We start from the raw sequence: 13,959 nt of genomic DNA, 5'->3' as shown, positions 1-13,959 counted from the left end.
CCTCATGGGTGTCCTACCTGGCTCCTCAGATGGGATTCCTGTGCCTCTTGGGGTGATGAGGGTGGAGGGAGCTTCCACCAAGATCTGTCCCCTGATAGCAGTCCAGGTGCCCCTTCTCTTTCTGGGCTCCAGGACCCTGGCCCTCACGCCAGGGCACTGTGTGTAGGGTGGGGCTTTACTTCTCAACTCACCAGGGAAGCCATCCGGTTATACCAGAGTGTGGCACTGACACCAGCTTGGATTTGGTTTCCAATTCGGGGTGCAGCTGGAACCACCTGGCATCAGTGTGTCTGGGTCCAGCCCAGGCATCTCAGGGCTGAATCTTGGGGTGGGGGTCCTCGAGCCTCCCAGCCTGTGCCCAACCAGTGCCCACTGGTTCCTGCAAGCTCCATTCCATTCTTGCTGCTGTGGGGGCTGGATGTCCAAGTGAGGGTGTCTCCCCACGGGGGCTCTCTGGGGACTCCCCTCCCCAGAGCCCGTGTTGACATTTGTGGGCCGTGCTCTCCTGGCCGCTAATAAGCAGAGGCCACCGGCTCGGCCTACCATGGCAACCGCCAGGGCCTCGCTCTCGCCCAGGCTCTCTGGCGGCTTTATCTCTGAGGCCATCTGTTCCGAGAGCAGAATTCCAAAGCCATTTAAACAGAGCCTGCAGCTCTCTGTCCCCCTGCTCGTGTGCACACACATGCATACGCACATCAGATGAGACACGACCCCTGCAGGGTGCAAGCCCTCGAGAAGGACAGGATCAGGGGAGGCGCCTAGCCCACCCTCACTTTTTCCTGGGGCAGCTGCTGGCCCCAGGCCCTGGGGCCTGTCTCCCACCTACCCCTTCGCAGGCACTGGCCTTCTTGCTTCCCTCATCTCTGTCCATCTGTCTGAGCCCATCTGATTTCTGCCTCCTCTCTCTGCTGCTTCTCCCTTGTGTCCCTGCATGTCCACCACGGTGCTCATCCCTAACCCTGGACTCCACCCCACACTGCCTCGCACTCCTGTTCCCGCATTGTAGCTGTACGTCCTCCTCTTGCCCCTTGGTCCTGGCAGCGCTGAGCCCTCAGGAGGCTGTGGTCCCTGAGCAGCTGGACGTCCTGCAGAGTCCATGGGCCAGTTGCTTGCTCCTTCCCTGGTCTGGGTCCCTCTGTCTCCTCTCTTCTTTCCTCCCTTCCTTCCAGATGGCCTGAGTTGGCGGGGGGGCAGGCAGCTACCAGACTCTGCTGTCAGCTTCCTAGGGCTACACACCTGGGGGTGGGCTTTGAGCTGTAACTTCACCCCCTTGCTGTCTGAGCCCCTTGCTCTCTGATGCCCTTACTCTGATCCCCTCACTCTCTGAGGCCCTCACTGTGAGCTGGCAGCCCTCTGATACCAGACTGCAGAGAGGGGACATGAGGCCTCTCTGGGTCCATCTGGACCCGGATGATAGGTTGGGCTGTGTCCCCCACCTCAGTTACCACCCTGGCCTGAGCTGAGTCTACTGAGAGCCCCACAGACCCCAAGACCACTGGGCTCCAGCCTCAATCTAGAGGCCTAAGGGTCCTGCAACCTGCAATCTGGGAATAGCTGCTGTCCTTGGGTCAATACACACAGAATCCAGCCACTTCAGGGCCTGTGTCCCCAGGAGACAGCTCTTGCTAGAGTGCTGCCTCTTCTGCCTCTGAGCAGCAGGCAGGAATGGTCATGGCTCCTCACCATGAACACCTGATGAACCAGTGTGATGAACCAGTCATCACCTCTGAGCCCCCTCCAGCCTGTGGAAGCAGGGCGGTGCCTGGGCCCCTGCGGGTGCTAGCTCTTAGCAGAGCCAGTAGGGGAACCACAGGGCACACCACAGGGGACATCTGGGCACACACATGAGGGTCTCCTAAAGCATGACCAGAAACGGTGCTGCTGGCCACAGTGCCCACTGCCCTGCCAGCCCACTCACCTTGTGGCCCCAGGAGCCCACACCTGACCCTTGGAGCAGGTCCCTCTCCTGTGTCACTTTGGTCCTGCAGGGCTGTGGCCTGTGTCAGTATCACTGGGAACATGGCCAAGGAGCCCGAGGGCTTGCCTGGGGTGGAGTGGCTGTGCTCAGCAAGTGACCTGGCTTCTGGTCAAGGGAAGGGAGGAGCTATAAGTGCCTCCGCCCAAGAGAGGCTGGGGTGACTGCCATGCTTGACAGCCCTATGGGCAGGGAGCCCTCCCAGGGGCCATTGCTTCTCAAATGCTAAGGGATCCGCAGGTCCCCTGGGGTCTTGTTGGAATGTGAATTCTGACTCAGTCCTCAGAGTTCACATCTCATTTTGGGACTCCTGTGCTGCTTCCGCTATTCCTGAGCACAGTGAGTTGGGGGAGGCAGAATTAAGGAGTCCGAGGACTTCCTGCAGCCCCCAAGCCTTCAGAGAAGACACTGACTTTGTCTTAGCTGACTCTGCACTTGTCCAAGGGCTTTTGTCATGTGCTGGCTTACAAGGTCATTTGGTTTTATTAAGGGAAACATCACAAGTGTTCCCAGGCTGCTCCCGGTATTACTCTGTCATCAGCCTTAGTTAACTCCATTCAAGGATGCATTTCCCGCAAGCTTTGGGAGCCTAGTGGACCCAGAATCGCTCACCGCAGGGACCTGGTCTCTGTGGTGCCAGGAGGGAGCCTTTTGGTCTTCCTGGTGGTCTCCCAGGTTGGCAGGCCGGGGATTGGAGGTGATAAGAAATAGTCAGCAACGACTCAGCACCAGCCAACAGGTGTGGCCCCATCTGGGGACCTGCAGGGCAGTAGGCAGTGTCCCTGATGCCCTTGCTTTACAGGGGAGTCACAGGAGGGTTGGATAACTCGAAGGAGGTAACTTCTCTGTAAGCATATCTCTCACTGCAGACGAGGGACCGTGACAGACATGGAGGGGACCTCCCAGCCAGCCCCAGCCTCTCTTCCCTGTTTACCCCTGTTTCCCATGAGCCCCTGATCCCCCATCTGCCCCTGCCCTTCCCCCTCCTCCCCCTCACTAGGCTCTAAGCACATTTGTCCCTCCCCTTGCTGCCCTCTAACCAGGTGACTCACCTTTATTTCTAGTCTTATTTGGCCCTGAGCCTCCGACTGAACCCATGACCTGGGGATAGTAGGGCTTTCAGTTCCCACACACCTGCTCTCCCTTGTCTGCTCCTTTCATTGCCCCTCCCAGGGCTCAGGCCAAACTCTGGAGTCCCCTGTGTCCCTTGATTGGACCCAACAGACCCTCAAGGAGCCTGGTCCTTCCCCCAGCCTGTATCCTAACGTGCGCAGCTCCCCCTAGGACCACATGCTTGTCCATTTCCTGCCCAGCTGCCCTCACTGGAGGCCTAACAACAGGCGTGGAGACAGTCAGCTGTTTGCTGGTGGTCACAGGGCTATTGAGGGAACGTGGGATAGCCTGGGTTCTGTCCAGATTTTCCTCCTCCTGGCTTCAGGAGAGTGAAGTCCAGCCCCAGCACCCATCTCTCCAGCTTGTAACTCTCGGGCTTCGTAAAGAAGGGTCCACAACCCCAGGGACCAGATTTGAGGCCTCTGCCCTTGAGGAATGTCAGAGGGGCCCTGGGTCTCATCTGCCCTTCCCACCTTTACAGGGGATTGTTCTCAGGCCCATCTCCCGGGCCTCCCATGGAACCTGAGTGTGGCCACAGGCTGTATGGGCCTCACCTATCAGGGGCAGACAGCTGTGCACAGACAGGGGAGTACTCAGGCTGAGGATGGGATGGAGACTTGAGCTGTCACCTGAGGGGTGAATGGGAGTTTCACCCAGCATGAGGGGAAGCTGGGGGGCTTCAGCCAGGTCTGGTGATGGCTGAACTTGTTGCTCCAAAGACTTCCATGGGCATCAAAGGGTCACGGGCATGGAGTGGGTCATGAGGGGTCACCGCAGAGAGGCCTAACCCACTCCCCACCCACATGTACCCCGACCCGCCCTGCTTCTGTGGTCCCCCTCCTGACCCTCCATCCCTGAGGGAGCTGGTCCTCTCTTCACCTTCCCTCCGCCCCTCAAGCTTCGCACCTGGGTGGTGGGGCATTCATTGTTCAGGGGCCACAAGGGCATGCCCCCTCATAGTCAATGTTTATGTTGGGGGAGGTCAAGGCCAATTAGACCTGACCCCTCCCACTTGTCCTGAGTGGTCTTCAGCCAGGTTTCTGACCTAACTTGGTCTGGGGTGAAGTGGAGGGAGAGGAAAGTGAGAGGAAGAAGAGGGGTAGGGATAGGGGAGAGTGAGGCAGGAAAGTGGGGAGGGGGAGGCTAAGGGGAGCACCTTCAGGACAGCCCCTCCCCTCCCTCACTTATTGGTCCCTTAGTGAGAAGAGGCTGTCTCTGCCTCCTCCCACCTGCAGGCAGGGCTCATTGTCTGGGGCCTGGGGCCCCTTTGTGTGGGGAATGGAGCCTCATTGGCAGGGCATCAATTTGTGATTATTTGCTCCCTGGCCCCCGATTGGCTGCACGAGAAGGGAGCTCTCCAGGGCCCTGGACACAGAAGTTTGTGTCACAACTTTTGCAGCATGAAGTGACCGCACCGGACAAGTTTCTGAGTGGAGGTGTGCCCGCTCAGCCAAGATGACACTCTGCGGGACCTTCCTGGGTGCGTACCCCCCACCACCCCCACCCCCGAGTACCCCTCCCCTGGCTTGTTCACAGGTTTCTGCCAAGACGCCAAAGGGACTAATTAGCTGTGTGTCCCCATCAGCTCTCAGTGCTCTTTTCTGGGCAGCTGAGGAGGTGACAGACACATGCTCCCTTCAGAGCAAGGCCAGGGCCCTCAGAGACTGATGGAGGGGCTTGCAGAGCCCGTGGAGGCTGCCCTGTCTGTGGGAGGTGGGGGGAGCAGTGGGTGGGGGTGTGTGTGTGACCTGCCTGTCCACCCGGGACTCACTGCAGCAAATGGTTCACTGGGGCCGCTGGTGCTTGTGTTTCCATCACACACAAAGTTACTGTGTGTGTGGGAGACTTTAACAGTGTGATACTCTCCCGATCAAGTGTGTATTTGTGTGTGTAAGTGTGCACACAGTGTCAGAGGGTTGGTGTGTTTGCTGTCTCAGCATGAAACACTCACTCTCCATGGTACAGCCAGAGTGTGTGTGAGTGTGTGTGAGTCAGCCCAGGATGCTGGTGAGAGTGTTCTCGGTTTTGTTTGCTCCATCTGCCAGAGCCTGCCTGGGGCAGCGCCCCCCCTCGCCCTCAGCTGTTCGTATACAATATTAATGCTGACCATCGCGGCTCCACACACAACAGCCCTAATTGTCGTCTGCAGCTTTAAGGCGGGCGCCCATCTGCAGGGACGCTTTCAGAGGGAAACAAGAAAACTCTCACCCCCAGCTGGTCACCGGAGAAGGTGGTGCCAATTACAGATGCAGAAAGTTTAGACCAAAATTACTTGAAAGAGTTTTTATGAAGCAAATGAACTGACACTTGGAATGTGTGTGTGCAGATTTGCACAAGTAATTACACTTTATTTGAAATGATCTTACTAGCTAAGCCATCTTTGAGCCTGCCTCCCCAGCTCCCACAAAACACTTCCTAAGCGAGTGCTGCAAGTTTGCTTTTGCAAATCTGCCCATTTTTCTCCCCTGTGGCATTTGAGAACCCTCCAATCAAGCAGAGGTTGCTTCCCTGTGGATCTTCCAAATTTTAAAATTACAAGTATCCTCCTCACAGATCTTTTATGAAATAAAGCTTAGAGGAACAATGCGCTCCTTGCTTAATTATGGCAAAGGAAATATTTTATGATTTAAAAAAATCCTGACAGTTTCCCCTTGTGTAAGAGGGAAAGTTTTCATGACACCTTGCTGCTGTCACTTACACGCAAGGCTGGGAGACTTGGTTTGGAATCGCCTCTCCCGCCAGGCTCGGGGACTGTCGAGTGCCAGTCCTGACTGCGAACAAAGAGCCCTCGGGCGAGGGAGCGCTGTCCAACGTGCTGATCAGATCCAGGCGCGTCTGGACCCTACCACTCAGGCTGACAAAGCTGCGAAACCTTAAAACTTGCGGCTAAGTCCCTTCCTGGCTCCCTTCCTTTGTTCTCTTGGTGGAGTGGGAGGGAGATTTTGAACCTTTACTCATCAAAACCTGTCTTCTGAACCGGCTCTTGCAACAGTGACCTCCTGGGGTTGGGCGGGAGGCTCCCAGGGCTTCTCCCCAGGTTCTCAAAACAGGCAGCAATTTGAAGTTGCTGAGCTCGTTGGAACGCTCCCTGAGCAGACTCAGGTGGATACCAGAGGCCGCACTCCGGACCACCAGGCTGCCTGCCTAGGGAGCCTGTTGTTCAGTGGGCAGGTGTAAGAGCTGCAGGTTCCTGAGTGTGTGAGCGGATGCAGTCTGTTACCTGCCATCCCAGGTCTTTCTGTCACACACACTGATCTCTCCCTATGTTACCTCTTGCTTGCTGCTGTTTCCTGCGTCTGAGTGTTCCATGTCTGAATTACATGCTTTCATGAAACACTGGGTATTGTGGGGGAATCGGCTGATTCAGCACTGGCTCTCCCTTGATTCTGTCTCCAGCCTGGAACAACAGCGCGCAGGGCTGTCTGAGCCTGCAGTCTGCCGATAAGAGTTTAATAGAATTTCTGAATGCCAAAGGTTTGGGATGTAAAATATCCCAGTTCTTGCAGTGTGTCCAGAGGAGGCAGGAAATGGCTTTTCAAGAGAGCTCTTAACTGAACGTGTCCTTCTATGCTAATGGGTGTGAGCTTAGGAAAGAATAAAAACAACGTTAGGCAGTTGTGGCCGGGGCCACAAGCTGTTCTCATCTGGCTGATTAATATTTCATCCTCAGTTTGACCAGTGAGGGCTTGCCTTTATTTCCAATTGCTCAAATTAAGAGATTGCTTTGAGTGCATTTTGTCTTTTATTTGTTGAGAATAATGTGTGTGTAAGAACTGAACATACTTATTTTCAGCATGAATCTCCTTGGTTTACATGCAATGTGGGAGCAGCTCTGCAAGTTGAAAGTAACTGCTTGCGGAAGGGTTTTTCGCTGCCCTTCAAAAACGTTCTCTTAGAGAAAGCTAAATGTTTTGGTTCTGTCTCACTCGTGTTTTTGGTGGCCGGAGCCCTTCAGTGCTGATTGACGTGGGACACACACATTGTGTTCCCGCATAACATACCAAAACCCGATACTTGCTGTCTGTCGCAATCTCTGCACTGAGTTTCTGGGCCACGGGTCTCTCTGGTTGTCTCACTGGCCTGTGACAGCCCATTCTGTGCAAGTGTCTGGAGTTCGGCATGTGTCGTGTTTCACAGTGCAGTTTCTGACAATTGGATTATGATAATGAACAATTGTTTGCTAGCTTTGTCTGTAAGAAGAGGGACTTCAGATAATAAGCAAGAATTCCCAGCTCCTGGGTACTCTCACTGAGGAAATTCCTACATTTATCCCTAAGTGTGGGGAAAAAAATCAAGCCTAACACCTAAGAAAGTAGACAGTTGGATTACTTAAAGAGTGTGTGGGCACTTCCATTGTGTGTGTTATCAATTTTTTCTCTCCTGATTTTCATTGGCTAGCTCCTTGCAGGCAGTTTGAAAAAAAACTCAAAAAGATGGAACTTGAGTGGTGTGCTTCCTTCTGGCTGGGAAAAACTCAGAGGCTTCAAGGTATAGGATACATGTGTTTTCCAGAGTGCTCAGGCATTCTGTGAGAGCGTTTTATGATTTTCAGACTGGAAACAAAAAGGAAACGTGTGATAAAGGCAAAGTCTCTTTTCCTCACCTGCTCTTTGTGTATATGACTCTTTTTTGGTCTGTGGCCATAAGAACCTTACGCACTTAAACAATATATATATATCCATTTAAGTCACTGATACTTAGATATGCAGATGAGCCACTGTGCACCCCTCCTGGCTCATCTGAGTAATAAATTCTGCAGTCCGCTCTTTATGATGGTAGGTCATATTCCTAACCACCAATAAATATTGTAAAGTACTTTCGCTGCAGCCGTGCTAACCCAGGGCATCTGTCATTCCGGTTGCTGCTATTAGGAATTATTGGACTGAACCACTGGTGGAGAAAGCAGAGGGGGGTGAGCCTGGTGGTTGTGACGCGTACTGCCCTTTTGTGTGTTTTGCATAAAAAACTCCAAATCGTGCTGCATATTAATTATGAATCAGTGTGGGCAAACGCGGGCACCTTCTGCTGGCTGAGGCTTGGAGCAGGAGACAGGGGCTCTGAGGGCCTGGGCACCTCTCGCTCCCCGTCAGCAGATCCATCTTTCTGATGCTATACTGTAAATTTATTTCACCTCGGAGAGTAAACAGATATATTGGAGCCCCAAGGGTTCATGGGTAGCGTATTTACAAAGGAGTCTCTCCGCCAGCCCGTGCCACCGCTGCTAATGAGAGCGGTCATTAAGTAAATGAGACGTCGCCTTCAGCTGGCTTAGGAGTTCGCACACTAAAGGGAGAAGATATTTAATTGAAACCCGCACACAGGCTTCCCCACATGTGACCGCTGGAAGCGAGGCAGCCGCCTCGCCTCTCCTCCCGTCCATCCGCACCCCCCATGTAAATTTCATGATTGCTTTCCGTGATGTCATTTTGAAAGAGGACAGACAATAGCTGTGGGGAAAGGTAAGTCAATGTTATGTTCTTTTGCTGACAAAGGCAGATGCCCAGTGCTTGGCTTTTCCCCTCGGGTGGAGATGGGGAGAGGGCGCGCGCAGAGTTAATTTCTAAGATGAAGGCTTTCTTTGCTGGAAGAACAGGTCTGATGATGGCTTTTTAAAGCCGCTCTGTTGGACCGAGGCTTTCTCCTCCTCCTGGGTCTGCCGGCGGCTGTTTTCCTCCGTGTTCTCTGTCCCTCCTTGGCGTGCTCACGCGCTTGGCTTCTCCGAGAATTTAGTGAACACATTGTGCGTCTGACAGAAAAGACATTGGGGGACCTGGTGTTGAGACGAAAACTTTATGTGCTTTTCTGGAAGAGGAACACAGTTGTATCTGCAGCCAGGGGACCTAGCAGCTGGGTTCCCTGGGAGAACGCTGGCTCCTTAGGCAAAAGACCGCTCTGCAGCAGGGACGCCGTCCGGACCGCGTTTGTGCCCCCACCCAAGACGGAGTAGAGATGGTCATGTGAGCGCCCTGTCTTCGCGTGTCACGTATTTCTAAACTTAAGGGTGCGTGTCTGTGGGATAGACACACTGTTCCCTTACGCTCCTTTTCTCGCTATGTGATTGGGGTCACGAGTGTGTGTGTTTATGGCGTTAGTAACTGGATTTTTGTATTTAAAACTACAAATCAGGCTTAGCCAAGAAGTCTGTGTGAGCCTTGAAAGATATGATGTCTTTGCCTCTAAGGTGATGTGTTCTGGGCCGTGGACTTTGTCCGCTGGGTTCACTTTCCTCTTTGTGAATCAGGAAGATAAACAAGCCGCCAGCAGCTCTTGGGTTATGGTGTGTGTGCCCTTGTCGCGAGAGTTGCTCCTTCTAAGTCACAGAGGGCTTCTCTGCTCTCGGCATTACCTTTGCGTCCAGGGACATCATTGGCTGGTAAAGTTGGGCTTTAATTTCTGAGACAAAACCTCTGAGAGGAGGGTCTGGTAGCAGGGTATGGGCTCGGTCCTGAGCCATCAGACTGTGTCACTTTAATGGCGATAACGGCCGTGATTGTTATCCTTTTGGGAGATGGAGTTGAGAAATTTTGCCCCAGTGGTTAAAAGAAAAAAATCAGAGAGACCTGAGGACTGAGGCTAGTGGCTGAGTGAACAAAAGGCAGGAGAGCTCTGGGGCGAACCTGGAGAAGGCAAACCTCAGTCTCGGGTGAGTGGATGTGCCTGGACTTGGCCTCCTGGCCCAGGGAGGCCGGGCAGGTGCTGGGGAGAGGCCCAGGTTCCTCACCACCAAATATCCCCGCCCTGGCCCTGTGGCTGTGACTCTCACATCTTTCCATATGGCCCTGCTGATTAATGGTAAACAAAAGAACGGGGGAGCAGCAACTGGAGTTTTGTGGTGCTGGTGGGGAGGGCTGGACCGGAGTTGTTGGCTGTGCAGAGAAGGCTTGCTTAGGGTTTACAGGGCAGTTTGTTTGCAAAGAGAAGGAAGTAGCTTCATGACCCCTCTGTCCTGCAGAGCTGGAGATGGGGGCCCCAACCTCCTGGGCATTCACAAGGGTGTCTGCTGATCCAGGGGCTGAGCGGAGCCTCAGAGCTGGCCATGGAGGCCTTTTATTCTGCAACTCCTTGGGTTCTGGCCCTTTTGAATGATGGCCCCAGACACGGGCATGGGAACTCACCCAGGGCAGAGGGGCTACCTAAGTAGGCAGGTCAGGGGGGGATGTAGTGGTCCTTGTGACCTCAGGCATTTCCCACAGGTCTGGAGGCAGCTCCAAATACTGGGAGCCAATGCTCCAGGCTCTCTTGGAAGGTTCTGGCAGGAGTAGCGGTCACCTGTCACCCTAAATGCTTCTGATGCCTGAGGGAGGAGGACCTGATCTGAGATGCCCCCACACAATGGGCAGAGTCTTTGGGGTTGTGAAGAAGCTCTGTCCCTGGGGTCACAGAAGATTGTCCTGGAAAGTTCTGTCTGTGCCCATAGGCGTCAGGGAGGGGCCAGCAGAGAGAATGCTGGCACAGGAGCATGCTCTGGGCACTCAGACCCCACCAGGGAGCTGACCTACAGCCACCCTTTCTGCATGAAGCTTGGCCTGTCCCCTGGCCTTGGCTGGGGTGGACGTTCTCTCTGATGCTGCCTAGAGTCAGGGGTCTTCCTCTCCGGACCCCACTGTCCTCTTCTGGCCTGGAGTCACTGAATGTGCCCACAAGGACCCAGGTGACTCTGTGTGATGGAGTTGGGGCACAGGGGGTCTGAGACAACTCTGGTAACTGGCTTGGGGGGCCTGGGGTGTGTGTGTGTGCAGCCCACCCCCCTGCTGGTGGTGCCTGGCCTGGGCGATGGCTGCATGGTTTGGAATGCTGATTAGCATGGCCAAGCACTGGGCAGAGAGGGCAGGATGAGGGACCTGCAGACTGAGAGCGTGTGAAAAGTGCCCCTAGGCCTCCGGCTGCTGCCCTGATGACTGGTGGGGGCTGAGGCACTTCAACTCTGGTGAAGAGAGAGTGAGGGAGGGTCTGCTCACACCCTCCCCCTCCTCCAATGGCCTGAGCTAGGGAGGAGGGCCCAAAGCGACCAGAACACCCAGGTCAGCACTAGGCCTGGAGTGGACAGAGAGGTAGGGCCCAGGGCGGCGGCTGGGAGGGCGGGGGCTGCCTTGTCACCTGACCCCCCACTTCTTCGGAGAAGGGGATTGGGCAACCAGTGAGCCTTGGGTACTAGAGAGAGAAACGCCATCCTGGGCTTGGAAGACCCGTCTAGACACGCTTCTTGCTGGCTGTTACCCTGTGGAAAGCTGGGCCCGGGAGCTGAGAGGGGGCCTGGCCAGGGGCCCTCCCCCCACCAGCTCCCAACCCTCCTATCTCCTCCTTCCATGTACGCTCACTCATGAATAAACCAGAAGCTAGTTGTCTACAGAGGTAGTTTAACAGGAATTTTACAGGGACAGTCTTTGGGAGCGGGTGTCATCAGGAGATTGGTCAGCCTGGGTGGAAAACGCTGTTTCTCGGGAGTGGGAGCAGTGCCCTGAGCTGCCCCCATGCCCGCCCTGCTCCCTGGAGACCCCGCCGCCCTCTTGGGCCCTTCCTGGGTGCTGGCCAGATTTGGGATCCTCAGTGTACATCCTGTTCTTCACAGATGGCTGAATTTTCCCCAAATGTTGCTTAAAAAACCCTCAAAACAAACCGGGAGGCGTTTTCCACCTGACTTATAAAAGCTTTGCTCTCAGACGAGTTCTGGGCTGGCTCCAGAGAGAGCAGAGTGGAGACTGCTCGCCAGCAGGGAGCACCGTTCTCTTGGTCGGCCTCCCTCTTGTCAGAGCCTGCGTCTAGGTGTCCATCCTCCCTTCCTCTTTCATTTTTATTTATGGTTTGTAAACGCAGTGTTAGTTTAACCAGATGCACTGAAAGTAAGTCTAAGGAGGTGTAACCTGCCTCCATCAGGATTACTCCCGGATGGAGGGCCAGAGCCCTTGCCCGAGTGCTGGCGCTCTGAGACCCCAGGACCCCTTCCGCTGCTCAGGCACCTGGAGGGGCCGCGTGGGTCTGTGCGGACATGCCTGATGTGAGGGATTTCTCGGGATGGCAGACTGGGAGCAGGGCCGCGTGCATGTGGGGTGTGCCGGGGACAGGCCTTAGGCACTGCGGGGTTCAGAGTGGTGGGCAGGGCGCGGCGTGTGTCCATCCGTACGTGCCATCTGGCCGAGTTGCCGCCAGACAAGCCCTCACGCCTGGCTTCACACCTTGATCCCGGTTGACGTGGGTTTGAGGGCTCCAGTGGAAGCCACCTGGGGCCTCTCCTTTTCTCCTGTTTCGTGGCCTAAAAACTCCACACTAAAGCAGCAGCTTGAGAGAGAGCTCCCCGGGGCTCCAAGCTGGATGGGCTGCCCTCCCCTCAGCCTGCACTTAGCACCCCCATCTCTCTCAGCTCAGACTCCAGACCTAGGGCCCTCCTGCCCCTCCAGCTTCTGTCCAAGGGGGCAGGAGCTCACTGCTCCGTTATTCCTCACTCCTGTGCCCGCTTTTCCTGAGCCGGTCAGACACCCTGAGGTGCAGGCCCAGGCGGGACCCAGCTTCCTGCACATCAGGCTGAGTCTCTTCAGTCTTCACTTGACTACAGGGTATAAAGTGGCTCAGCCACTGTCCTCCCCGTAAGGTGCCCAGTGCTTTCTGAGTGAAGGGGCTACCATGAGGCATCTCACAGACTCAGAGCTGACCTGTGACATAACTGAGGTGCTCGGGGACAGTGACTGTCCTAGGGGTCCCAGACCCAATGGTTCAGAACGGCCTGCTTGCTCACTGGACTCTGCTGAGCAGTAAATTGATTTGTTAACCAGTGATTTTCACGTGTAATTGTGCAGTGTCTCATACGAATTCCAGACCTGCATGGCCTGATTTCCCAGGACCCTAGACCTCCCAGGAGGCCATCCGGACCACACTGGCCCTCACTGCCCTTCTTGGTGCTTCCCAATTGCCTGGGAGATGTCCATAGTCTGTCTTCCAACCTGATTCTCCATCCCCCATCCAGGCCACGCTGAGACTCCTGGCCCATCTCCTGTCTCCTTCCACCTCCACTCCTCTTTCAGCCCCAAACAGATGCCATACGGGTCCCTTGGTGTCCCTCCCAGGAGCCAGTCATGCCCTAAGTGTTTCGTTGTTGAAACACCTCTGCTATCGCGTTGCATCAGCCTTGCTGGTGTTCCCACCTGCCTTGGAGGGGGGCCTGCAGGCCACCAGGTTCAGGGTGCCCAGCGTCCAGTGCCCCCACACTTGGTTCTGGTCCACACACGGGTACTGGCCTGGATGCCCTTGTAAATTCAGGCCCTGGGCTGTCGGTGCTGGACTGGACACAGCCAGAGAAGCTTCTGAATCCAGGTGGGAAGAAGAGCTACCTAAGGGTCCGCTTCTGAGTTTTCCCTCCAGAATCTGAGTGGATATGCTATCAGCCAGGGTGGAAAGTTAGACTCCGCTGTCCAGGCTGAGGGGTGTTTCTTTCTTTATTATTATTTACCCTTCTTTTTATTATTTTTAATTAATTAATTATTTCTAATTGGAGGATAATTACAATATTGTGGTGGTTTTTGCCATACATCAACGTGAATCAGCCACGGGTATACACGTGTCCCCGCATTCTGAACCCCCCTCCCACCTCCCTCACCCTGGAGGGGGTGTTTCTGTTATTACCTTTTAGTGATCTGGTTGTGTTCTGGCTAAATAACTTAGATTTTTGTGTATCTCCTTTTATTTCACGAAGCCCAGCCCCCAACCCTAGCTTCCCGAGGTCTCATTTTGCACCAGAGCAGGTTAGCTGTGAGGTCCCCTCCCCCAACACACATAAAGCAGCACTTTTCATGATGTGTGAGCGTCGTGAGGAGCTGTGAGCTCACCCGCCTTCCGTCATCCTGAGGCTCTGATGCTTCCGGAAATGCCACTGAAGCCGG

General features: G+C 54.8%; 1 protein-coding gene across 4 annotated transcripts in view; it reads left to right on the top strand.

The window, feature by feature from the left end:
* The first annotated feature begins 8,102 nt into the window (after positions 1-8,102).
* The window catches only part of MYT1 (myelin transcription factor 1), a 61,368-nt gene continuing 55,511 nt past the window's right edge, over positions 8,103-13,959 (top strand). For 3 of the 4 annotated variants that reach the window (XM_019972805.2, XM_070801228.1, XM_070801226.1), the window contains exon 1: positions 8,103-8,547. The gene's annotated coding sequence lies outside the window, so the exon portion shown is untranslated. Of the gene's footprint in view, positions 8,548-8,584; positions 9,090-13,959 lie in introns of those variants that run through there. The other variant, XM_070801227.1, reaches the window with a different exon arrangement.

This window comes from Bos indicus, chromosome 13, assembly GCF_029378745.1.
Source record: "Bos indicus isolate NIAB-ARS_2022 breed Sahiwal x Tharparkar chromosome 13, NIAB-ARS_B.indTharparkar_mat_pri_1.0, whole genome shotgun sequence".
NCBI classification, from domain to species: Eukaryota; Metazoa; Chordata; class Mammalia; order Artiodactyla; family Bovidae; genus Bos; species Bos indicus.
Note: the sequence above shows the minus strand (reverse complement) of the source record. Positions and strands in the feature narration are given on the sequence as shown.